This window comes from Bos javanicus, chromosome 28, assembly GCF_032452875.1.
Source record: "Bos javanicus breed banteng chromosome 28, ARS-OSU_banteng_1.0, whole genome shotgun sequence".
NCBI lineage: Eukaryota > Metazoa > Chordata > Mammalia > Artiodactyla > Bovidae > Bos > Bos javanicus.
Genome location: NC_083895.1, coordinates 1,521,700 through 1,547,231, shown reverse-complemented (window position 1 = coordinate 1,547,231; position 25,532 = coordinate 1,521,700). Strand labels below are relative to the sequence as shown.

Here is a 25,532-nt window from a genome sequence, read left to right as displayed (position 1 = left end):
ATCTCATCTATGAGTCTGTGTGGTTTCCTATTCTTGGTCTTGAATACAAACAGAAGCATGCAATATATTATTTATTTTCATGTCAGGCTTCTTTTCTTTAGTAAAATACTATATTTGCTTCAGTAAAATATTTAGGTAAATATAATATCAGCCATGTTGTGCTTGTGTCAGAAATCTGTTTTATTAGTTAGCATAATAATATTTCTTTTTATAGATATAGCACAGTTTATTGATCCAGTTTTCAGCTGGATGAGCATCTGGTTATTTCTACTCTTTAGCTATTAAGAATAACGATGCCATTTCATTCTGTCAGTGCTACCTTTCAAGCAGACTTCATCACCAGAGAACCCTTTATTCACATCCTCCAATCACATGTCCAAGAATATTTAATTAATTTGCAACTTCCTCATATTCTGTAAGTACTCCACCCTTCTCTGATTTATGCTTATTTTAATCATGTAAGAATCTCTTTACTACATTTAAGGCCACAAGAATAAGAGCAATGCTTATTTTCTATTTTGTAAACCCCTTGATAAAAAGATTTGGGTAGGTAGTGCTTTTAAAATATTGATCACTCAGTACTTCTGTCTATTAAAGTGGAGAATGATATACAAAGAATAGAAATATACCTGCTTTGGGGATTTTTCTTTTGATATACATAGGCTTCCCTTGCCGTTCAGTTGGTAAAGAATTTGTCTGCAGTGCAGGAGACCTGGGTTAGATTCCTCAGTCAGGAAGATCCCCTGGAGAAGGAAATGGCAACTCACTCCAGAATTCTTGCCTGGAGAATACCATGGATAGAGGAGCCTGGCAGGCTATAGTCCATGGGGTTGCAAGAGTCGGACGACATGGTGACTACACCACACTAGCTCATATGTGCAAAAATGACTAATTTAAAATAATTATGCATGGCAATGAGTTTTCTACATCAGCAGAGTTCCACTTTTTTTCTTAAAATAATTTTCTTGTGAAAGGTTGTTGCTGAATGAAAGGACGCTGGGATTTGTGGCCTCCAGAGGAGAAGAATTCAATCTGGGGCCAGAGACGAGGCTTGATTGCTCAGAGCTTTTGTATAATAAAATTTTATTAAAGTATAAAGGAGATAGAGAAAGCTTCTGACATAGGCATCAGAAGGGGGCAGAAAGAGTACCCCCTGCTAGTCTTCAGCTGTATGTTATATGGTCCCCCTTACCCCCACCCTGCTTCCTGAATCAAGTTGATCTGTAGGAAAGGGATGGATGAAGGTGGAAGACAAAGCAAGGACACAAGCCAAGGGTCCCAGGGCATTGTGCAGCTCCTTGGTGACGGGCAGGAGGATGGGTGGGTGGGGGGATGGAATCCTTCATTCCTGTTCCCTGCAGCTTGTACCCCGAGACTGGGAATATGCTGTCTCTGGACCACTCTGTACTCTCTGAGCCCAGATGGCCTGACCAGAGGCAAAACAAAGGTCCTCCTGCCTTCCTGGGGGGCCAGGGCTGTTGGGGCCCCCATCACCTCTGACTACAGGAGGGTCCAGCTAATGGCAATTCTCTCCCAGGTGAACCCCAGCCTGAACCTGGGGCTGTGCAAGGCCAGCTCCCAGGAGGGGGCATTCAGGGAGCCTTCGGACGGACAGGTCTGCACAGGCTCACCAGGCCTCGTTCTTTACACAGCCCCACTGGCCGCAAGCTGCCAGTGTCAGCCCGGAGAGTCTGCTCCCCAAGGATGGGCTGCAGCAGCCTGTGAGGGTACAGAAGAATGGGGAAGACGAGAAGAGGAAGGCGCTTTCTGGCCTTCAGTTCAGTTCAATTCAGTCACTCAGTCATGTCTGATTCTTTGCGACCCCATGGATTGCAGCATGCCAGGCCTCCCTGCCCATCACCAACTCCCAGAGTTCACTCAGAGTCACGTCCATCAAGTTGATGATGCCATCCAGCCATCTCATCCTCTGTTGTCTCCTTCTCCTCCTGCCCCCAATCTCTCCCAGCATCAGGGTTTTTTCCAATGAGTCCACTCTTTGCATGAGGTGGCCAAAGTACTGGAGTTTCAGCTTTAGCATCAGTCCTTCGAAAGAACACCCAGGACTGATCCCCTTTAGAATGGACTGGTTGGATCTCCTTGCAGTCCAAGGGACTCTCAAGAGTCTTCTCCAACACCACGGTTCAAAAGCAATTACAAAAAAAAAAAAAAAAAAAATCCCCTTCTCTTTTAAATGGTTCTTGTATAATGAGTTTAAGTCTTAGAGGCTCCCCTTTTATTTTACACTGGGCCATTTCAACTGTTTTAACTGTGTGCTTTAAAAGCTGTCCACAGACAAACATCAAATATGGAGTCAGACTCCTTGTTACAAGTCTCTTTTCATGAAATGTAGTGTACACGTGCAGCTGAGCAGCTCTATCAGCTTAATTCCTGCCAGTAAAATTTTTGGATAATGGCTTTCTTTCATTTTGTAATCTGTCAATGAATATTGCTGTTGTTTAGTCCCTAAGTCATGTCCAACTCTTTTGCAACCTCCTGGACTATAGCCCCTCAGAGTCCCCTGTCCATGGGATTTCCAAGGCAAGAATACTGAAGTGGATGGCCATTTCCTTCTCGAGGGGATCTTCCCCGCTCAAGGATTGAACCCTTATATGCTGCTTGTCAGGTGGATCCTTTACTACTGAACTTCCATGGAAGCCTGCAAGTGAATATAAATATATATGAATACATATGCATTGCATATATACTTTTTGTGTTTACATAAAAATATATAAAAACCCTAAAATTCTGTAATAAAGAAATCAACAGCACAAGTAAAATGTTAGAAAACAATTTGAACAGATAATTCATCAAAGAAGATATACAGATGACAAATTACACCATGAAAAACTCAGTGTGAAATTACTGAGTTTGATTAGGAAATTCAAAATTAAAAAATGAAATATCACTAGACACATTAAAGTTGAAAAAAATTTAATGAAAATGAAACAACAAAAAACAATGCAAGATAATACTTAACGCTGGTGGTGATTCAGAACAAGTGAACTTCTATGAATTTCTTGTAGGAATGGAAAACTGAGACTGCTTCTCTGAAGGTTGGTGGTTCATTATAAAGTTAATTGCACACTTACAAAACACATTTATCCAGAAGTCCCACATAATAGAGAAATGAAAACTTGTATTTACACAAAAAACAATAACCAAACATTCAGGGCAGCTATAACAGTGAAATTCTGGAAACAGCCACGTGTTCTTCACCCAGGGAATGAGTAAACAAACACTGGTATATTACATAGTGTGAGACACTACTAAGAAATATAAATAAACAAACTATATGATGCGAAATGGCTGTCTGGGCAGGCCTTACAAATAGCTGTGAAAAGAAGAGAAGTGAAAAGCAAAGGAGAAAAGGAAAGATATACACATCTGAATGCAGAGTTACAAAGAATAGCAAGAAGAGATAAGAAAGCCTTCCTCAGTGATCAATGAAAGAAATAGAGGAAAACAACAGAATGTTAAAGACTAGAGGTCTCTTCAAGAAAATTAGAGATACAAAGGGAACATTTCATGCAAAGATGGGCTCAATAAAGGACAGAAATGGTATGGACCAAATAGAAGCAGAAGATATTAAGAAGAGGTGGCAAGAATACACAGAAGAACTGTACAAAACAGATCTTCACAACCAAGATAATAACTATGGTATGATCACTCACCAAGAGCCAGGCATCCTGGAATGTGAAGTCCAGTGGGCCTTAGAAAGCATCACTACGAACAAAGCAGGTGGAGGTGATGGAATTCCAGATGAGCTATTTCAAACCCTGAAAGATGATGCTGTGAAAGTGCTGCACTCAATATGCCAGAAAATTTGGCAAACTCGGCAGTGGCCACAGGAGGGGGAAAGGTCAGTTTTCATTCCAATCCCAAAGAAAGGCAATGCCAAAGAATGCTCAAACTACCACAAAATGGCACTCATCTCACATGCTAGTGAAAGAATGCTCAAAATTCTCCAAGCCAGGCTTCAGCAATACGTGAACTGTGAACTTCCAGATGTTCAAACTGGTTTTAGAAAAGGCAGAGGAACCAGAGATCAAATCGCCAACATCCACTGGATAATCGAAAAAGCAAGAGAGCTCCAGAAAAACATCTATTTCTGTTTTATTGACTATACCAAAGACTTTGACTGTGTGGATCACAATAAACTGTGGAAAATTCTGAAAGAGATGGGAATACCAGAGCACCTGACCTGCCTCTTCAGAAACCTATATACAGGTCAGGAAACAACAGTTAGAACTGTACATGGAACAACAGATTGACTCCACATAGGAAAAGGAGTACGTCAAGGCTGTATATTGTCACCCTGCTTATTTAACCTATATGCAGAGTACATCATGAGAAACGCTGGGCTGGAAGAAGCACAAGTGGAATCAAGATTGCTGGGAGAAATATCAATAACCTCAGATACGCAGATGACACCACCCTTATGGAAGAAAGTGAAGAGGAACTCAAAAGCCTCTTGATGAAAGTGAAAGTGGAGAGTGAAAAAGTTGGCTTAAAGCTCAACGTTCAGAAAATGAAGATCATGACATCTGGTCCCATCACTCCATGGGAAATAGATGGGGAAACAGTGGAAACAGTGTCAGACTTTATTTTTTGGGCTCTAAAATGACTGCACATGGTGACTGCAGCCATGAAATTAAAAGACGCTTACTCCTTGGAAGGAAAATTATGACCAACTTAGATAGCATATTCAAAAGCAGAGACATTATTTTGCCAACAAAGGTCCATTTCATCAAGGCTATGGTTTTTACAGTGGTTATGTATGGATGCGAGAGTTGGACTGTGAAGAAAGCTGAGCGCCGAAGAATTGATGCTTTTGAACTGTGGTGTTGGAGAAGATTCTTGAGAGTCCCTTGGACTGCAAGGAGACCCAGCCAGTCCATTCTGAAGGAGATCAGCCCTGGGTGTTCTTTGGAAGGAATGATGCTAAAGCTGAAACTCCAATTCTTTGACCACCTCATGCAAAGAGTTGACTCATTGGAAAAGACTCTGATGCTGGGAGGGATTGGGGGCAGGAGGAGAAGGGGACGACAGAGGATGAGATGGCTGGATGGCATCACCGACTCGATGGATGTGAGTTTGAGTGAACTCTGGGAGATGGTGATGGACAGTGAGTCCTGGCGTGCTGTGATTTACCAGGTTGCAAAGAGTCGGACACAACGGAGCGACTGAAGTGAAATGATATTGATGCAGGCAGCAATATGCTAAATGCTTTATGCAAAGTGAAAATTCAGACTTAAAAAGCTTTATGATTCCATTTATATGACAGTTTTAAAAAGGCATATGGACAGAGTACTTGTCAGCTGGTAGTAAATTGGTAGGGTATTAACTAGAGAGACAAAAAAATGAGAATGTTGGGGAGTTATCAAGCTGTTCTGTATTTTTATCATGTTTTTGGTAACATAACTCTGTGAATTTGTCAGACTTCTCAAAAAGTTTACAACAAAAAAGTGCATTTTAATTTGCACCAAATTTAAAATATTATAAATATACTTTAAAATGCTATCAATTAATGAAAACATCTCTATGGTATTATACATGGCCATTCCCCTGAACCAGTCTAAAGAGGACCTTTTATCCTTATTTAACAATCAATTACCTTTGACAACTAGACTGCTATGGTCAGCCTGTAGGTTGATAAATAATCTCAGTTAGATGCTGGCAGGAGGTCTTTCTCAGTCCTGAGTCACTTGTTTGTCAGACACTCTCATACACCTAACTGATACAGTTTGCAGACAGGGACACACAGATGATGACAGTAAAATTTAATGTTAAGACAAAACATGTTTGTTACATCACAGTTGTTTAAATGATACATGCACAATACTGTTAAAATTATGCTATATTTCAAATACAATAGATGATTGTTTCCAGACTAGAGAACAACCCATTATTCCTTAAAGGCTATTTAGAAATACTTAACTAATTTAACTCTAATGATAAAATTTTAGTCATATAAACTTATTATCATGGTTGGCTGAACATTCAAAGGAAAGATAGATTGAAACATAACTATAGGTCACTACCAATATAGGTATCATTATTCAGAAGCAGAACATATCAAGAAAAGGTGGCAAGAATACACTGATGAACTAAACAAAAAAGATCTTCATGACCTAGTTAACCTTGATGGTGTGATCACTCACCTAGAGCCAGACATCCTGGAATGTGAAGTCAAGTGGGCCTTAGGAAGCATCACCATGAACAAAACTAATGGAGGTGATGGAATTCCATTTGAGCTATTTCAAATCCTAAAAGATGATGCTGTGCAAGTGCTGCACTCAATATGCCAGCAAATTTGGAAAACTCAGCAGTGGCCACAGGACTGAAAAAGGTCAGTTTTCATTCCAGTCCCAAAGAAAGACAATGCCAAAGATTGTTCAAACTACAGCACAATTGCACTCATCTCACATGCTAGCAAAGTAATCTTCAAAAGTCTCCAAGCCAGGCTTCAGCAGTACATGAGCCATAAGCTTCCAGATGTTCAAACTGGATTTAGAAAAGGAAGAGGAACCAGAGATCAAATTGGCAACATCCATTGGATCATTGAAAAAGCAAGAGGGTTCCAGAAAAAATCAACTTGTGCTTTACTGACTACACCAAAGCCTTTGACTGTGTAGATCAACAAACATTGTGGAACATTCTTAAAGAGATGGGAATACCAGACCACCTTACCTGCCTCCTGAGAAATCTGTATGCAGGACAAAAAGCAACAGTTAGAACTGGGCATGAAACAACAGACTGGTTCCAAATTGGGAAAGGAGTATGTCAAGGCTATACTGTTACCCTGATTATTTAACTTATATGCAGAGTACATCATGAGAAATGCTGGGCTGGATGAAACACAAGCTGGAATCAAGATTGCCAGGAGAAATATCAATAACCACAGATACGCAGATGACACCACTCTTATGGCAGAAAGCAAAGAAGAACTGAAGGGCCTCTTGATGAAAATAAAAGAGGAGAGTGAAAAAGTTGGCTTAAAGCTTAACATTCAGAAAACAGATCATGGCATCCTATCCCATCACTTCATGGCAGATAGATGTGGAAACAATGGAAACAGTGACAGACTTTATTTTGAGGGGCTCCAAAATCACTTCAGATGGTGACTGCAGCCATGAAATTAAAAGATGCTTGCTCCTTGGAAGAAAAGCTATGACCAACCTAGACAGTATATTAAAAAACAGAGACATGACTTTTCTGACAAAAGTCCGTCTAGTAAAAGCTATGGTTTTCCCAGTGGTCATGTATGGATTTGAGAGTTGGACTATAAAGAAAGCTGAGCCTCAAAGAATTGATGCTTTTGAACTGTGGTGTTGGAGAAGACTCTTGAGAGTTCCTTGGACTGCAAGGAGATGAAACCAGTGAATTCTAAAGGAAATCAGTCCTGAATATTCATTGGAAGGACTGATGCTGAAGCTGAAACTCCAATACTTTGGCCACCTCATGCTAATAGCTCATTCATTTGAATATCTTTTTTTCCCCAGCCCTTCACTTTCAATCTGTATGTGTCCCCAGCTGATTCATTTGAAAAGACCCTCATGCTGGGAAAGACTTAAGGCAAGAGGAGAAGGGGACGACAGAGAACGAGAAGGCTGGATGGCATCACTGACTTGATGGACATGAGTTTGAGTAAGCTCTGGGAGTTGGTGATGGACAGAGAAGTCTGGCGTGCTGCAGTCCATAAGATCATAAAGAGTCAGATAAGACTGAGTGACTGAATGAATTGAACTGAATCATAAGCTGTGGAAATAGTTTTCCCCTTTGTTTTCACCATTATTTCAAATAATGATGATGGGGTCATATTCTTTGTAAGCCAAATTGTAAATAAAATATGCAAAGCCTGCATGTTCAACAATGCTTTTTAATGTTAAAATCATATAGGAATAGCAACAAACTGGATGACAATATGAAATACCTTTTTTACATAGTAGATATTTGTGCAAAACTGCTGTCAAATATCTAGCTATAGGATATTGAATTATGAAATCTGCACCTACAGAAGCATGCAATTATTTTCTTTAAAATAAGACCTCTTTAACTGCTCTCACATTGACACCATGAGGATATTAAATTCTTGCAAAGTACCAATGAGATGTATCTGTAATTACAGCTGATTATATTCACAGAAGTTCTTACAGCAGATGAAGTTGTGTTGAATACATACACAGCAGAAGAAAGCATTGTTTAAACATCAAAGTGCTCAGTCATAACACACACATTAAAATATCAAAACTTGCATTTCTGAGAAACATTTCCTACCACAAAAGAGCACCAGCTGAAAAGCCACGAAAAAGGTACTATCTACCACCACCAAACACTGTGAAACATGAATGCTTATTTTCTTCTTTAAAATAATATCCAAGCCTGTGTAATAAAGTACATTTATTTATTTCACACAGCAACACTTCTGGTGGGATGGTATGGCTAGCTTTCAAGTAAGCTTCATACTCATTTTAATTGTGTTCTTTAAAAATGAAGGGAGAAAATAGTAGGTGAATGACTTGCTCTAAATTTGGTAAAATTTGGTAAATTTGATTAAAAATCAATTATCTAACTCCTGGGACAGCAGTGTTCCAGGATTTTGTAAAACCTTTTTACTAAGTAATACATATATATGGAATCCAGAAAAATGATACTGATTAATAATCTATTTTCAGGAAGGGAGTGGAGACAGATGTAGGGAATGGATTTACACAGTGGGGGAGGGAGAGAGTGAGATGAATGGAGAAAGTAGCATCAACATACATACACAATCAGGTGTGAGAAGGATAGCTAGTGGGAAGTTGCTGTGCAGCACAGGGAGCCCAGCCTCAGGTGATGGCCTGGAGGAACTGGAGAGGGTGGGGAGGGAGGGGATACAGGAATAATTAAGGCTGATCTGTGTGGTGCTGGAGAAGACTCCTGAGAGTCCCTTGGACTGCAAGGAGATCCAACCAGTCCATCCTAAAGGAGATCAGTCCTGAGTATTCATTGGAAGGACTGATGCCAAAGCTTAAACTCCAATACTTTGGCCACCTGATGGGAAGAATGGACTCATTTGAAAAGACCCTGGTGCTGGGAAAGGTTGAATATGGGAGGAGAACGGGACAACAGAGGATGAGATGATTGGATGGCATCATTGACTCTATGGGCATGAGTTTGAGCAAAATCCAGGAGTTGGTGATGGACAGGGAGACCTGGAATGCTGCAGTCCATGGGGTCTCAGAGTCAGACATAACTGAGCAACTGAACTGAACTGAAAAATATAGTATAAAAAGAAGTGGTTAACTTCTAAACTGGGAAATGTAGAGATCTTTAAAAATTTCTCTGATAACCCTGTGGCCAGTATTTAAAGCATTTTAAAATAAACTCATCACACTACTTCTTTCAGTAATAATTTTATCAGTGCTGCAATCACATCCTTGTTCTGAAGGTTGTATATCATGGGATTGAACATTAGAGTCACTATGGTGTATAACAGAGAGAAGAGTCTGTCAGTTCCTGCAGAATAACTGGATTTGGGCCTTAAGTAGGTAATGGTAGCAGATACAATAAATAAAAGCACAATCAACAGGTGAGAAGAACACGTGGGGAAGGCTTTGGCTCTTCTGGCTGTTGGCAACCTCAAAATAGTGCAGACGATTTTACTGTAAGAGGCAAGTATTAATATAAAAGGCACTGCAGCAACCAGCAGAACTACTGCATAGACTGACAGCTCATGTGCAAAAGTGTCTCCTCAGGCCAGCTTCAGAATGGGGGGAATGTCACAGAAGTGGTTACTCTCATTCGAATGACAGAAATCCAGAGAGAAGATCTGGCACATGCCAGCTGGAGGCACGACTTTGGGGTCCTTACCAGGGGATAGTGCAGAGGGTCACAGATGGCCACACAGTGGTCATAGGCCATCACCACCAGGAGGAGACACTCAGTGGTTCCAAGGAAAAGGAAGAAGCACATTTGGGTGGCACAGTCCAGGGTAGATATTCTTTTGTCCTGAGTCCAAAGGTTCACCAGAATCCTAGGGAGAGTGACAGACACATAACAGATTTCCAAAGAGGAAAAATTTGCCAGGAAGAAATAAATGGGTTTCTGCAGAGTTGGGTCAAGCCTGCTTAGTATTATTATGAGACTACTTCCAGTTATCCAAAATGATGTTTATCCATTATCCATCATCCAAGATAATGATGTAAATGATGGAGAACAAGCCCTTGAAGGTTTGGAAGGTCAGAAAACCCCAGGAGTACAAGTTGTATAACTGTAGATATGTTGTCTTCTGCTTCCATCTCTTCATATTTCATCTGTGGGAATGATTAAATCAGAAATACCATTATTTCACCTTTTGACTTGTGTTTCCTTATGTATAAATAGGATGCTATGTCCTCTTATTTTCCCAGTTCCCTATAAAAACAAAACCTATTACTTATAGACCTGTGAAAGTGTAGTGAAATATATTTTTCATTAATATTAAATATATTTTTAAGAAAATAAATCTCTTCAGTATCTTTTATCTATCATGAGTTATCATTTTTTATATCAACGCTCATGTGTTTATAATGTAAGTATGTGTCTCCAATCAAACAATACAAAATGTAAAATATGAATTTGTATTCAGTTCTATCAGTCATTTGCTTATTCTGGCTGATCTGTTTTGCTCCTCACCTCTCAATTCTGTTTTTAATCATTATTAATGTGAAAATAATTTGGTTGCACAATTAAACTATTTGTAAGCCATCTAAGATATTTTTAAGGGTAACTACAGTTAATTTTTAAAAGTTGTTTATTTTTTAATTGAACTATAATAGCTTTACAGAATTTTGTTGATTTCTGCCAAACATTGACATGTAGTTAATTTTGAAAGTGATGGTTTACCTGCTGTTTGTTCTTTGGACACTTGAATATTTAGGCCATTTTATCTGAAAACAAAATTGATATGTTGACCAATCAGTATTATGGAATGATAAATATTATGTAATAATATTTAAAATGATGCATTTCAATGTAGGGTCTATAAAAACAGCAGTCATAATTTATATTCAGAATTTTCAGTCAGAAGAAAAGGAACTAAACTATCTTCCTTTTCAGGAACTCTAGAGGTAAGAGGCATGTTCATCTATAACTTGTGTTCAAGTAAGCAATTCTAACAAGAATATTCACCCCTCACACACTTATTTTAAGAGACATCAGCCCAACTCACCTCTGAAACCTTTCTAAATTACCCCCTTCCCCTATAATTGCTATTGTTCTGCTAACCATTTAATACATTCGTTCTTTTTTTTTTTCCGTTATGTGTATGTCTGTTAGTTCAGGCATGAGAAGGTATTGAGCTGAGATTTCCCATCTTTATGTTATACTTTTCTTATTGCTATAATTAGATTATAAATTTATTTGGATATTGCAGACATTTTTTTGTACAAGACTTAGCATATCTCTTCCACAAAACTTGATACACTAACTGCTTGAATAAATTAAAAGTGGATCAATTTGACTGTTATTTTTTTTAGAATAGTCCCCAAGGTGTAAGCAACTGTTCCTAACCCAGATTCAGACCTTCTCTCCCCCTCTCTCCTGCTAGAGTTCAACCATGCCTTCAGTGGTGTGTGTGGAGGAGAGTTGCTGTTATTCAATGGCTAAGTCCATCTCTTTGCAACCCATAAACTGCAGCAAACCAGGCTTCCCTGTTCTTCATTATCTCTCTGAGTTTGCTCAAACTCATATCCATTGAATCAGTGATGCCATCCACGCATCTCATCCTCTGTTGCCCCCTTCTCATCTTGCTCTCAGTCTTTTCCAGCATCAGGGTCTTTTCCAATGAGTTGTATCTTTGCATCAGATGGTCAAAGTATTGGAGCTTCAGCTTCAACATCAGTCCTTCCAATGAATATTCAGAGTTAATTCCTCTAGAATTGACTAGTTTGACATCCTTGCTGTCCCAGGGACTCTCAAGAGTCTATGCTCGAAATTATACTTTCTACTCACTTTTTCACAGTAGCAAAATACTTCATCGTTTTCAGTATGTTGTGTGTAACTTTCATACTATGTGTTAATTAATTTGAAAGCCAGTAAATCCCTGCAAAGGAAACACACTTATATCCATATTCTAAAAGGATAATATGTGAGGACAGTGGTCAAGTTTCAGCTACAAAAATGTAGAGATACATGAGGCAAAAGCAATAGTCCATATAAGACTTGAGAATCCTGAGGAATACTGTAACTTAGAAAAGGAAAGTTAAGTAGAAATTTCTTTTACCATCTACACTATTCCAGACTATATACATACTAAGGAACTGAAGGTATTTGAACCTTGCCTCATTATTATACAATTCTCCCAAAGAAAATGCTATTTTAAGAAATATAAAAATGTTATGCTGCTGCTGCTGCTGCTAAGTCGCTTCAGTCGTGTCCGACTCTGTGAGACTCCATTGATGGAAGCCCATCAGGCTCCCCCATTCCTGGGATTCTCCAGGCAAGAACACCGAAGTGGGTTGCCATTTCCTTCTCCAATGCATGAAAGTGAAAAGTGAAAGGGAAGTCGCTCAGTTGTTTTCGACTCTTAGCGACCCCATGGACTACAGCCTACCAGGCTCCTCCACCCATGGGATTTTCCAGGCAAGAGTACTGGAGTGGGGTGCCATTGCCTTCTCTGATAAAAATGCTATAACTGTGTGGTTAAAAATGATCAGAAACAAGTGGCTGATAGGAGATGTTACTAAGAAATGGTTTCATCGGTGTAAGTCTAGACAACCATGAATATTTTTTTTTTTACTACCTCATCCTTACACTTTAACCATGTTTTATTCACCTGTTTAATTCAATGTAGATAATAGCACTGGGACAATGATTAAAACTGTCTTGTGGAATGAATCACGCTTTCTATTTCAACTAACTTGTATCATCCACCTACATTTGATGAGCTAACCATTGCCTTCAGAAACTGTCATCTGCTTTATTCTTTTTATCGTATCTGCTCTTTATGTAAGGTATTCTCACAATTTTTATTGTTCTGCTATCTCAATTATTCCTACTGTTCAAGCAGAGTAATGCATTTGAAATGCATACTAAAAATATTGCCAGAAAAAGAAAGAACAACAGAACTTGACAGCAAGACTGTAGTGAAATCTTGCTTTGCCTCAATTTTTACTTGCCAAATGGAACCACATTTTATGACTGTTAAGCGAAATTATCAGTGTAAAGCCATTATTTACAAAGTAAGAAATATTATAATTTTTCAAATTCTATCAAACTGGATGTATCTTCAAAACTCTAAGTGTTAGTTGTTCAGTCGTGTCTGAATATTTTGCCATCCCATGGACCAAAACCTGTCAGGCTCCTCTGTCCAAGGGGTTTTGTAGGCAAGAATACTGGAGTGGGTTGCCATTTGCATTCACAGGGATCTTCCTGACCCAGGGATTGAACCCGGTTCTCCTGCACTGCAGGCAGACTCTGTGCCATCTGGGTCACTAGGGACCACACTTATGAACTCTATCTCACCAAAAATTTCCCTCAAATTATGCCACGCATGTTCTGGTTTCTGTGACTTCTAGAAACTAATGGGTCCTTCTATTATACTAATCAGAAAGAAAAAAATTTAGCTAATTCAGCCATATGTAGCAACTTTCTTTTACTCAAATTATTCAGTTTTTTAAATATATTTCCACTAAAATAATGATTTCCTTTGCTGTGGGGGTTATGATATTAAGTGTAGGTGGTATGTCATAATTAATTTATTACTATTGACATCAAGTTTATAAAATCAAATTGAAGACAGGAAATAAAATCTAAAACCGATGAAATAAGTACAGAAACCTTTTTATTTTAAGGAGAATTCTCCAAAGACAAAAAGAAAACATGCCAATATATTTTTAATACTTTCAGATTAATTAACCATAGAACTTAATTTTAACAAGCAAATGATTCCCTTGGGGTTAGTAGGATGCAAACTCATTGTAATAAAGTCCATTATCTTATCTTACTCCTTAGTAATATACAATTAGAAATTTAAGAGCTTGAATACATACAAACTGTTTGAAAGAGGTATAACACATAGTAATCCATTTATAAATACTCACAGTTAAGATGATAATGATGATGACGAAGATGTCAGTAATCTGGTATATTGGACCATTGTGTTACAAAATACTTTGTAATTTCTCATTTGATAATATAATGAGGAGAATCAGAAAAGTAAAAAGCTGTGTGAATCAGGGCTTGAAGTCAAACAACAATTACATGCAACAATTTCTTTCTTAAATTTTCCAAAATAAGTGTTGTCTTTCTGATGCTAATTATATACAGATATATATATATATAAATAATTTGCAATTGGACAAAAATGGTTCATGCTTACCTGTTTAAATTGATATCAAATATAATTCTTACCTTTATAGAGTGAAAAGACAGAGAAAATGAGAGTTTTCCCCTCATAGTTAGATAATTCAGATTTATTTAAAACAGGTTAATTGGCATCTAATATATGTTCTATTGTTTTAACATGTAGAGTTAATTAAATAGGGAATATTTGCCCTTGGGATCCACTCCTTCCTCAGGTTACCTCCTAATTGAACTAAACAATTCTCCCTGCCACTCAAAGACCTTATTACAATAATAAAAATCATATCTGCTCATACCACTCCTCAAAATTCTCTGCCTCTCATGGTATTTTTGATCATTAAGAAATATATACAATGTAAAATCAGAAGTTTATGATTATATATTACTTGTGATATGAAATAAAGATTTTCTTAAAAAGGATGCAATTATACAATGTTTCAAATTGAAGTTAACTTAATTTTTCTGAAGTAGGAAAAAATTCAGAAGTAGGAAATCCAGGGATGTTGGGGGCAATTATGCCATCTTCAGCATGAATCTTTTCTACACAATCAAACAGTAGCCAGGTCGGCCTCTTACCTTCCCAGATGACAGAAAGGGAGCTGGTCATCAGGGAAATCAATCACTAATTCCCTTTTTTGATGTACAAGCTGGAAACAGCATGCAGAGTTTCCGGGAATAGGCCCTCATCTCAACTTTAGTTGCAAGATCACTCCAAGCAGGAAGAGAGGATGGAAATATTTCTAGATGTCCTGCCATGTGACTGGATGAGACTCCTTATTTCTATCATTAACTGCCATCACTTGGAACAACCTGAAATTCTAAGTAGTTACTGTATAGACTTCCCAATCAAGGGTGTCCTCAGATTAATTGTGAGGATTATCAGCAGTGGTTACAATGTATCAGAACAATTTTTCTCTATTACCCCTTACACACACACACACACACACTCATACACACACACACAAACTCATAAAATACAATGGAAGAGAATATTAGACTTAACTACAGGAAGCAGGAATACATTTACACCTGTATAAAGATTAAAGGAAATTTGAAAAAAGCGTATTTTAGAAAATCATGCTGATGCATGGAAAGCTATCACTCTTCAATGGTTATATATTTATATAACATAACAATGTTTAGTTATTACTTTGTGATTTATTTTATTTTATTTCTAGCCATTAAAATACATAAAAACATAAATTATGTTTAGCATAATCTTATCTTGGTTTTAATTTGCATTTAATAATGGCTAATGGTGATGAGCATCTCTTATATGATTATTTGATTTCTGTTTATTTGCTTTAATAAAATATCTATTTAAGAATTTTGTACATTTGTTGGTTGTTGCTTAGCTTCCCTGGTGGTTCAGACAGTAAAGAATCTGCCTGTAATGCAGGAGACCCAGGTCCAATCCCTGGGTCGGGAAGATCTCCTGGAGAAGGGAACTCTACCCACCCCATTACTCCTGCCTGGAGAATTCTATGGACAGAGGAGCCTCTTGGGCTATAGTCCCTGTGGTCATAGAGTTGGACATGTCTGAGTGACTAACACCTGTTCATACTTTCATATTTATTAATTGTATTATTTCTATTTTTACTGTTGAAGACATACTAGGTTTCAGAAAAAAATCATTAAGTGGGATTCACTAAGCTTAGTGCATAAAAATGAAGCAATAATTTATGACAGTCAAGGCAATCTGTCAAATATTCAACTCCTTTTTCACACTAGTGAAAAAAAGAGAAAGCCATCCGACATGAACAGGAAAGTGGTTTCAGCAGACTTACCATTTGAGTGGTATGCTCTTATAATGGGTCTTATAGCTAGATACAAACTCACCATAATGTCAAAATAGGCAAATTTATATATAATATACATTTTATATAATAATAAGTATTATGACATTATTATGCATGGTGATCTGTAGTATTTATAGAATTGTTATATATATGTGTATATATATACACACATATATAAAAACTTATTAAGAATGGTAATTATGCAGTGACTTATTCCCCATTTTAGTCTGAAAAGCACTTTTTTTTCATTATTTAAGAGTGAGTCTTCCTTGACAATCGTATTTAGCATGATCCTCTTCCAAAGAGAGACTAAGGTGTCTAAAGAGAAATTTGAATACATTTACTACAATTTTAGTTCTTATTACTTAAATTCACTATACCCATTGAAGAGAGTAATATATCAAGACCACGGGCAAATAGAAGGTTTTAGGAATTGTAGTTCATGACTCAGCAGCTAAAGAATCCATCTGTAATGCAGGAGACACAGGTTTGGTCCCTAGGTCAGGAAGATCTCCTTGTGGAGCCAAATGGCAACCTACTCTAGTATTCTTGCCTGAAAAATACAGAGGAGCCTGGCAGGCTACAGTCCAAAGAGTTGCAAAGAGTTGGACACGACTGAGAGACTAAGCACACACAATAAAGGCCACATGCAATAGCAACTTAAAGATAAGATGTTTAAAACTTTTATGTATCTTCTAAGGACACATGTTTCTATATGTCATAAATTTTTATCGAAATGGGCTTTTGTAAATTATAATTGTTACTACCTTCTTATGGGTAATTAAATTAGTTTTCCCAAGTATTTTCTTTAGAGGGGCATTTTGTTAATAACTCCAGAAAGAATGAAGGGATGGAGCCAAAGCAAAAACAATACCAGTTGTGGATGTGACTGGTGATAGAAGCAAGGTCCGATGCTGTAAAGAGAAATACTGCATAGGAACAAGGAATATTAGGTCCATGAATCAAGGCAAATTAGAAGTAGTCAAACAGGAGATGGCAAGAGTGAGCATCAACATTCTAGGAATCAGTGAACTAAAATGGACTGGAATGGGTGAATTTAACTTAAATGACCATTATATCTACTACTGTAGGCAGGAATCCCTTAGAAGAAATGGAGTGGCCATCATGGTCAAAGGAGTCTGAAATGCAGTAATTGGATGCAATCACAAAAATGACAAAATGATCTCTGTTCATTTCCAAGGCAAACCATTAAATATCACAGTAATCCAAGTCTATGGCCCAACCAGTAATGCTGAAGAAGCTGAAGTTGAATGGTTCTATGAAGACAAACAAGACATTTTAGAATGAACACCCAAAAAAGATGTCCTTTTTATTATGGGGGACAGGAATGCAAAAATAGGAAGTCAAGAAACACCTGGGGTAACAGGCAAATTTGGCCTTGGAATACGGAATGAGGCAGGGCAAAGACTGATAGAGTTTTGCCAAGAGAATGCACTGGTCATAGCAAACACCCTCTTCCAACAACACAAGAGAAGACTCTGCACATGGACATCACCAGATGGTCAACACCAAAATCAGATTGATTATATTCTTTGCAGCCAAAGATGGAAAAGCTCTATACAGTCAGCAAAAACAAGACCAGGACCTGACTGTGGCTCAGATCATGAACTCCTTGTTGCCGAATTCAGACTTAAATTGAAGAAAGTAGGGAAACCCACTAGACCATCCAGGTATGACCTAAATCAAATCCCTTATGATTATACAGTGGAAGTGAGAAATAGATATAAAGGACTATGATCAGATAGATAGAGTGGCTGATGAACTATGGAATGAGGTTTGTGACATTGTACAGGAGACAGGGATCAAAACCATCCCCATGGAAAAGAAATGCAAAGAAGCAAAATGGCTGTTTGGGGAGGCCTTAAAATAGCTGTGAAAAGAGAAGTGAAAAGCAAAGGAGAAAAGGAAAGATATAAGCATCTGAATGCAGAGTTCCAAAGAATAGCAAGAAGAGATAAGAAAGCCTTCCTCAGTGATCAATGCAAAGAAATAGAGGAAAACAACAGAATGGGAAAGACTAGAGATCTCTTCTAGAAAATTAGAGATACCAAGAGAACATTTCATGCAAAGATGGGCTCAATGAAGGACAGAAATGGAATGGACCTCATGGAAGCAGAAGATATTAAGAAGAGGTGGCAAGAATACATAGAAGAACTGTACAAAACAGATCTTCATGACCAAGATAATCATGATGGTGTGATCACTCACCTAGAGCCAAACATCCTGGAATGTGAAGTCAAGTGGTCCTTAGAAAGCATCACTACGAACAAAGCTAGTGGAGGTGAATGGAATTCCAGATGAGCTATCTCAAATCCTAGAAGATAATGCTGTGAAACTGCTGCACTCAATAAACCTGCAAATTTGGAAAACTCAGGAGTGGCCAAAGGACTGGAAAAGGTCAGTTTTCATTCCAATGCCAAAGAAAGACAAAGCCCACGAATGTTCAAACTACTGCACAATTGCACTCATCTCACACATTAGTAAAGTAATGCTCAAAATTCTCCAAGCCAGGCTTCAGCAATACGTGAACTGGAACTTCCAGATGTTCAAGCTGGTTTTAGAAAGGCAGAGGAACCAGACATCAAGTTGCCAACATCCGCTGGATCATGGAAAAAGCAAAAGAGCTCCAGAAAAACATCTATTTCTGCTTTATTGACTATGCCAAAGCCTTTGACTGTGTAGATCACAATAAACTGTGGAAAGTTATAAAATATATGGGATTACCAGACCACCTGACCTGCCTCTTGAGAAACCTATATGCAGGTCAGAAAGCAACAGTTAGAACTGGACATGGAAAAACAGACTGATTCCGAAAAGGAAAAGGAGTACATCAAGGCTGTATATTGTCACCCTGCTTATTTAACTTATATGCAGAATACATCATGAGAAACGCGGGGCTTGAAGAAGCACAAACTGCAATCAAGATTGCTGGGAGAAATATCAATAACCTCAGATAAGCAGATGACACCACGCTTATGGTGGAAATTGAAGAGGAACTATAAATTATCTTGATGAAAGTGAAAAAGGAGAGTGAGAAATTTGGCTTAAAGCTCAACATTCAGAAAACGAAGATCATGGTGTCCGGTCCCATCACTTCATGGGAAATAGATGGGGAAACAGTGTCAGACTTTCTTTTTGGGGCTCCAAAATCACTGCAGATGGTGTCTGCAACCATAAAATTAAAAGACGCTTACTCCTTGGAAGGAAAGCCATGACCAACCTAGATAGCATATTCAAAAGCAGAGACATTACTTTGCCAACAAAGGTCCATCTAGTCAAGGCTATGGTTTTTCCTGTGGTCATGTATGGATGTGAGAATTGGACTGTGAAGAAGGCTGAGTGCCGAAGAATTGATGCTTTTGAACTGTGGTGTTGGAGAAGACTCTTGAGAGTCCCTTGAACTGCAAAGAGATCCAACCAGTCCATTCTGAAGGAGATCGGCTCTGGGATTTCTTTGGAAGGAATGATGCTAAAGTTGAAACTCCAGTACTTTGGTCACCTCATGCGAAGTGTTGACTCATTGGAAAAGACTCTGATGCTGGGAGGGATTAGGGGCAGGAGGAGAAGGGGACGACAGAGGATGAGATGGCTCGTTGGCATCACTGACTCGATGGACGTGAGTCTCAGTGAACTCTGGGAGTTGATGATGGACAGGGAGGCCTGGCGGGCTGCGATTCATGGGGTTGCAAGGAGTCGGACACGACTGAGCGACTGATCTGATCTGATCTGATCTGTGTATTCTTGCCACCTCTTCTTAATATCTTCTGCTTCGGTTAGGTAAATACCATTTCTGTCCTTCATTGAGCCCATCTTTGCATGAAATGTTCTCTTGGTATCTCTAATTTTCTAGAAGAGATCTCTAGTCTTTCCCATTCTGTTGTTTTCCTCTATTTCTTTGCATTGATCGCTGAGGAAGGCTTTCTTATCTCTTCTTGCTATTCTTTGGAACCCTGCATTCAGATGCTTATATCTTTCCTTTTCTCCTTTGCTTTTCACTTCTCCTCTTTCCACAGCTGTTTGTAAGTCCTCCCCAGACAGCCATTTTGCTTCTTTGCATTTCTTTTCCATGGGGATGGTCTTGATCCCTGTCTCCTGTACAATGTCACGAACCTCATTCCATAGTTCATCAGCCACTCTATCTATCAGATCTAGGCCCTTAAATCTATTTCTCACTCCATTGTATAATTATAATGGATTTGATTTAGGTCATACCTGAATGGTCTATTGGTTTTCCCTACTTTCTTCAATTTAAGTCTGAATTTGGTAATAAGGAGTTCATGCTCTGAGCCACAGTCATTTTCCGGTCTTGTTTTTGTTGACTATAGAGCTTCTCCATCTTTGGCTGCAAAGAACATAATCAATCTGATTTTGGTGTTGACCATCTGGTGATGTCCATGTGCAGAGTCTTCTCTTGTGTTGTTGGAAGAGGGTGTTTGCTATGAGCAATGCATTTTCTTGGCAAAGCTCTATTAGTCTTTGCCCTGCTTCATTCTGTATTCCAAGGCCAAATTTTCCAGTTACTCCAGGTGTTTCTTGACTTCCTACTTTTGCATTCCAGTCCCCTATAATGAAAAGGACATCGTTTTTGGTTGCTAGTTCTAAAATGTCTTGTAGGTCTTCATAGAACTGTTTAACTTCAACTTCTTCAGTGTTGCTAGTTGGGACATAGACTTGGATTACCATGATATTGAATGGTTTTCCTTGGAAACGAACAGAGAACATTCTGTCGTTTTTGAGATTGCATCCAAGTACTTTATTTTGGACTCTTTTGTTGACCATGATGGCCACTCCATTTCTTCTGAGGGATTCTTGTCTGCAGTAGTAGATATAATGGTCATGTGAGTTAAATTCACACATTCCAGTCCATTTCAGTTAGCTGATTCCTAGAATGTCGACATTCACTCTTGCCATCTCTTGTTTGACCACTTCCAATTTGCCTTGATTCAAGGACCTGACATTCCAGGTTTCTATGCAATATTGCTCTTTACAGCATCAGACCTTGCCTCTACCACCAGTCACATCCACAGCTGGGTATTGTTTTTGCTTTGGCTCCATCCCTTCATTCTTTCTGGAGTTATTTCTCCACTGATCTCCAGTAGCATATTGGGCACCTACCGACCTGGGGAGTTCCTCTTTCAGTATCCTATCATTTTGCCTTTTTGTACTGTTCATGGGATTCTCAAGGCAAGAATACTGAAATGGTTTGCCATTCCCTTCTCCAGTGGACCACATTCTGTCAGATCTCTCCACCATGGCCCACCCGTCTTGGGTTGCCCCATAGGCATGACTTATTTTCATTGAATTAGACAAGGCTGTGGTCCTAGTGTAATTAGATTGACTAGTTTCCTGTGAGTATGGTTTCAGTGTGTCTGCCCTCTGATGCCCTCTTGCAACACCTACCGCTCTTGCAACACCTCCCATCTTACTTGGGTTTGTCTTACCTTGGGTTTGGGGTATCTCTTCACGGCTGCTCCAGCAAAGTGCCACCATTGCTCCTTACCTTGGACGAGGGGTATCTCCTCACTGCCACCCTTCCTGACCTTCAATGTGGGATAGCTCCTTTAGGCCCTCCTACACCCACATAGCCACCGCTCCTTGGATGTGGGGTTGATCCTCCCAGCTGCTGCGCCTGGCCTCGGGCATGGTGTTGCTCCTCTTGGCCACTGCCCCTGGCCTTGGATGCAGGGTAGCTCCTCTGGGCTGCTGCCCCTGACCTCGGATGTGGGGTAGCTCCTCTCGGCCGCACTTAAGTACAACTGTAGAGACCGACATCTCTTTCAGAAAAACATCACCACAGCCCAGCTTGTAGTTAGATCCAAAAATGACAGAGGGGAAATCTGGCATGTTTGCCTTATCCTGGCTGTAACACCACTAATCCAAGAGCCAAACATCATCAGCTGAATACAGAGCTCCTGGTTTAAAAGTAGGGGAAGTTGAGGAAGTTACAGTTGGCCACATGAGGTACCATTTCACACCAGTCAGAATGGCTGCGATCCAAAAGTCTACAAATACTAAATGCTGGAGAGGGTGTGGAGAGAAGGGAACCCTCTTACACTGTTGGTGGGAATGCAAACTAGTACAGCCACTATGGAGAACAGTGTGGAGATTCCTTAAAAAACTGGAAATAGAACTGCCTTATGATCCAGCAATCCCACTGCTGGGCATACACACTGAGGAAACCAAAGGGAAAGAGACACGTGTACCCCAATGTTCATCACAGCACTGTTTATAATAGCCAGGACATGGAAGCAACCTAGATGTCCATCAGCAGATGAATGGCTAAGAAATCTGTGGTACATATACACAATGGAGTATTACTCAGCCATTAAAAAGAATACATTTGAATCAGTTCTAATGAGGTGGATGAAACTGGAGCCTATTATACAGAGTGAAGTAAGCCAGAAGGAAAAACACCAATACAGTATACTAACGCATATATATGGAATTTAGAAAGATGGTAACAATAACCCGGTGTACGAGACAGCAAAAGAGACACTGATGTATAGAACAGTCTTATGGACTCTGTGGGAGAGGGAGAGGGTGGGAAGATTTGGGAGAATGGCATTAAACATGTAAAATATCATGCAAGAAATGAGTTGCCAGTCCAGGTTCGATGCACGATACTGGATGCTTGGGGCTAGTGCACTGGGACGACCCAGAGGGATGGTACGGGGAGGGAGGAGGGAGGAGGGTTCAGGATGGGGAACACATGTATACCTGTGGCGGATTCATTTTGATATTTGGCAAAACTAATACAATTATGTAAAGTTTAAAAAACAAAAAACAAACAAAAAAAAAACAGTCATGGGCCATAACTGTCAAGACCAAGTATTCTGTGTCCCCAGGAATACAAATAAAATATATCTTTGTCATTCCTTTCATATATATATATATATATATATATATATATATATATATATATATATTCTGACTGAAGGTTTATGGATATTCTAGAAAGAGTGACAAATACATCACAGATTTCCAAGAAGAAAAAGTTACTGAGGAAAAGATACATGGAATTTGGGAGCCTGGTCAATTCTGATTATCAGAGTATTGATGTTGCTTTTCACCAGAATAATCACATAAGAAAAAAAATACTATAAAAAGAAACACTCAGACATTGGGGATACAGAAAAATTCCCAAAGAACTAATGTTACCACTGAAGTGAGATATGCTTCTGGGTTGTGTGTGTATTTCATGTTCTCTCTGTGAAAAGAGTGAAATCAGTCATTTTTCTATTTTTGTATAGCTATATATAAATATATATTTGTTGTTGTTTTTCAGTCTTCCAACCATGTCCAACTCTTTACATCCTTATGAACTGCAGCACTCCAGGCCACCCTGTCTCTCACCGTCTTCTGGAGTTTGCCTAAGTTTATATACACTGAATCTGTGATGTCATACAGCCATCTCATCTTCTGATGCCCTCTTCTCCTTCTGCCTTCAATCTTTCCCAGCATCAGGGTCTTTTCTAATGAGTTAGCTGTTTGCATCAGGTGGCCAAAGTATTGGAACTTATATATTATACATATGCAATAGTGCCTATGTACATATATGTCTGTTTCATAATCTTAAATTAATCTCTATTTGTAACTATTATTAAAGCTATTTTAGTCATTTTTTAAAATAAATGATCAACTATTATATATTCTGATTCTGTTTAGTTCATAAAAAATGTGTTATTTCTTTAAAATATCAAATATTATTTGGCTGATATTGAAATTTCTCTGTTAGCTACTAAATATTGTGTAAAATATTGGGAGGCAATAAGAAAAGAAGAAATGTGTAATTTTCTTCCATATGTAGTTTTTATTTTCTGAATAAAATTTATTATTTTTGTGATGTGTACATTATACTCTTTGTAATAAATCCGTATTCCAAAAAAAAGTATAAATAAATAAGTCAGACATTATCTGAACTCCTGTGACTGTAAAGTAGTCCTTTCTCTCTTCTAATACACATCCAGATATTGCTGACATATATACACACCAACTAGAAAGATCCACATATGAAATGTTATATAAATATATAGATGCTATCTCCCTTTGTTTTACAAAAATAGTTATGTTTTATACATGTATTTATGTACTTACTTACATGCCTAAAAACCTTGGGATTTCCTCACTGGCATGGCTGTAAAACATTGTCTTGAGAGACTGTGCAGCATCACATGGTAAATGGGCACCCGTGTCTACTATGTTCCAAATGAGAACAGTTTACCTTTGCTTTTCTAGTGTTGTCTTTTGCAGTATTAAAAAGGCTTTTAGCAAACATTCTTGAACAAACACAAATAACCATTATTCTTGGGCAAATATTTTTATGAGGCTTCATTGATATAGTTTTTAAAGTTAAAAAAAATCCTACATTGTTTTTTTAACTTTTTTTTAAATTTTATTTTATTTTTAAACTTTACATAATTGTATTAGTTTTGCCAAATATCAAAATGAATCCGCCACAGGTATACATGTGTTCCCCATCCTGAACCCTCCTCCCTCCCCATACCATCCCTCTGGGTCGTCCCAGTGCACTAGCCCCAAGCATCCAGTATCGTGCATCGAACCTGGACTGGCAACTCGTTTCTTACATGTTTCAATGTCATTCTCCCAAATCTTCCCACCCTCTCCCTCTCCCACAGAGTCCATAAGACTGTTCTATACATCAGTGTCTCTTTTGCTGTCTCGTACACCGGGTTATTGTTACCATCTTTCTAAATTCCATATATATGCGTTAGTATACTGTATTGGTGTTTTTCCTTCTGGCTTACTTCACTCTGTATAATAGGCTCCAGTTTCATCCACCTCATTAGAACTGGTTCAAATGTATTCTTTTTAATGGATGATCACTATTCCTAAAATATACAGAATTTATTCCAGATGATTAGAATAAAAACACCTTAATAAAATGACTGCTTACACAGTGTATTACTTTCCTAGATCTATTGTAACAAATTATCACAAATTGAGAGGTTTAAGTAACAGAAGTTGACTTTCTCATATCTTTAAAAGCCAGTGTCGCAAATCACAGTGTTGACAGTGTTTTCCTCCACAGACTCTGAAGGGATAGTCACTCCTCACTTCTTTCAGCTTTCGGTGGTCCCTGACCTTCTTTGCTTCATGGGTGTGTCATGTGTCACTCCCATTTGCTTCCTCCATCTTCACATGATATTCTTCTATGTGTCACTGTGTCTCTATTTTTAATTTAATCTCTCTTCCCCCCTTATAAGAACTAAGAACACTGATCATAGGATATAGTGCTCTTCCCTTAAATTAAGACAATCTTATTTCAAACTCTTTAACTGAATTGCATCTGCAAAGGCTTTTATTTTCCTAATAAGCTCAGGTTTGCAGGTTATCACCTGACATATATTTAGAGGTATCAACACTCAA

The 25,532-nt window shown here is 38.5% G+C and overlaps 1 pseudogene; it reads right to left on the bottom strand.

Annotated features, from left to right (window-relative positions):
• Window positions 1-9,370: 9,370 nt before the first annotated feature.
• On the bottom strand, window positions 9,371-10,295 carry LOC133240249 (olfactory receptor 10AG1-like; annotated as a pseudogene).
• Between the last annotated feature and the right edge of the window lie 15,237 nt (window positions 10,296-25,532).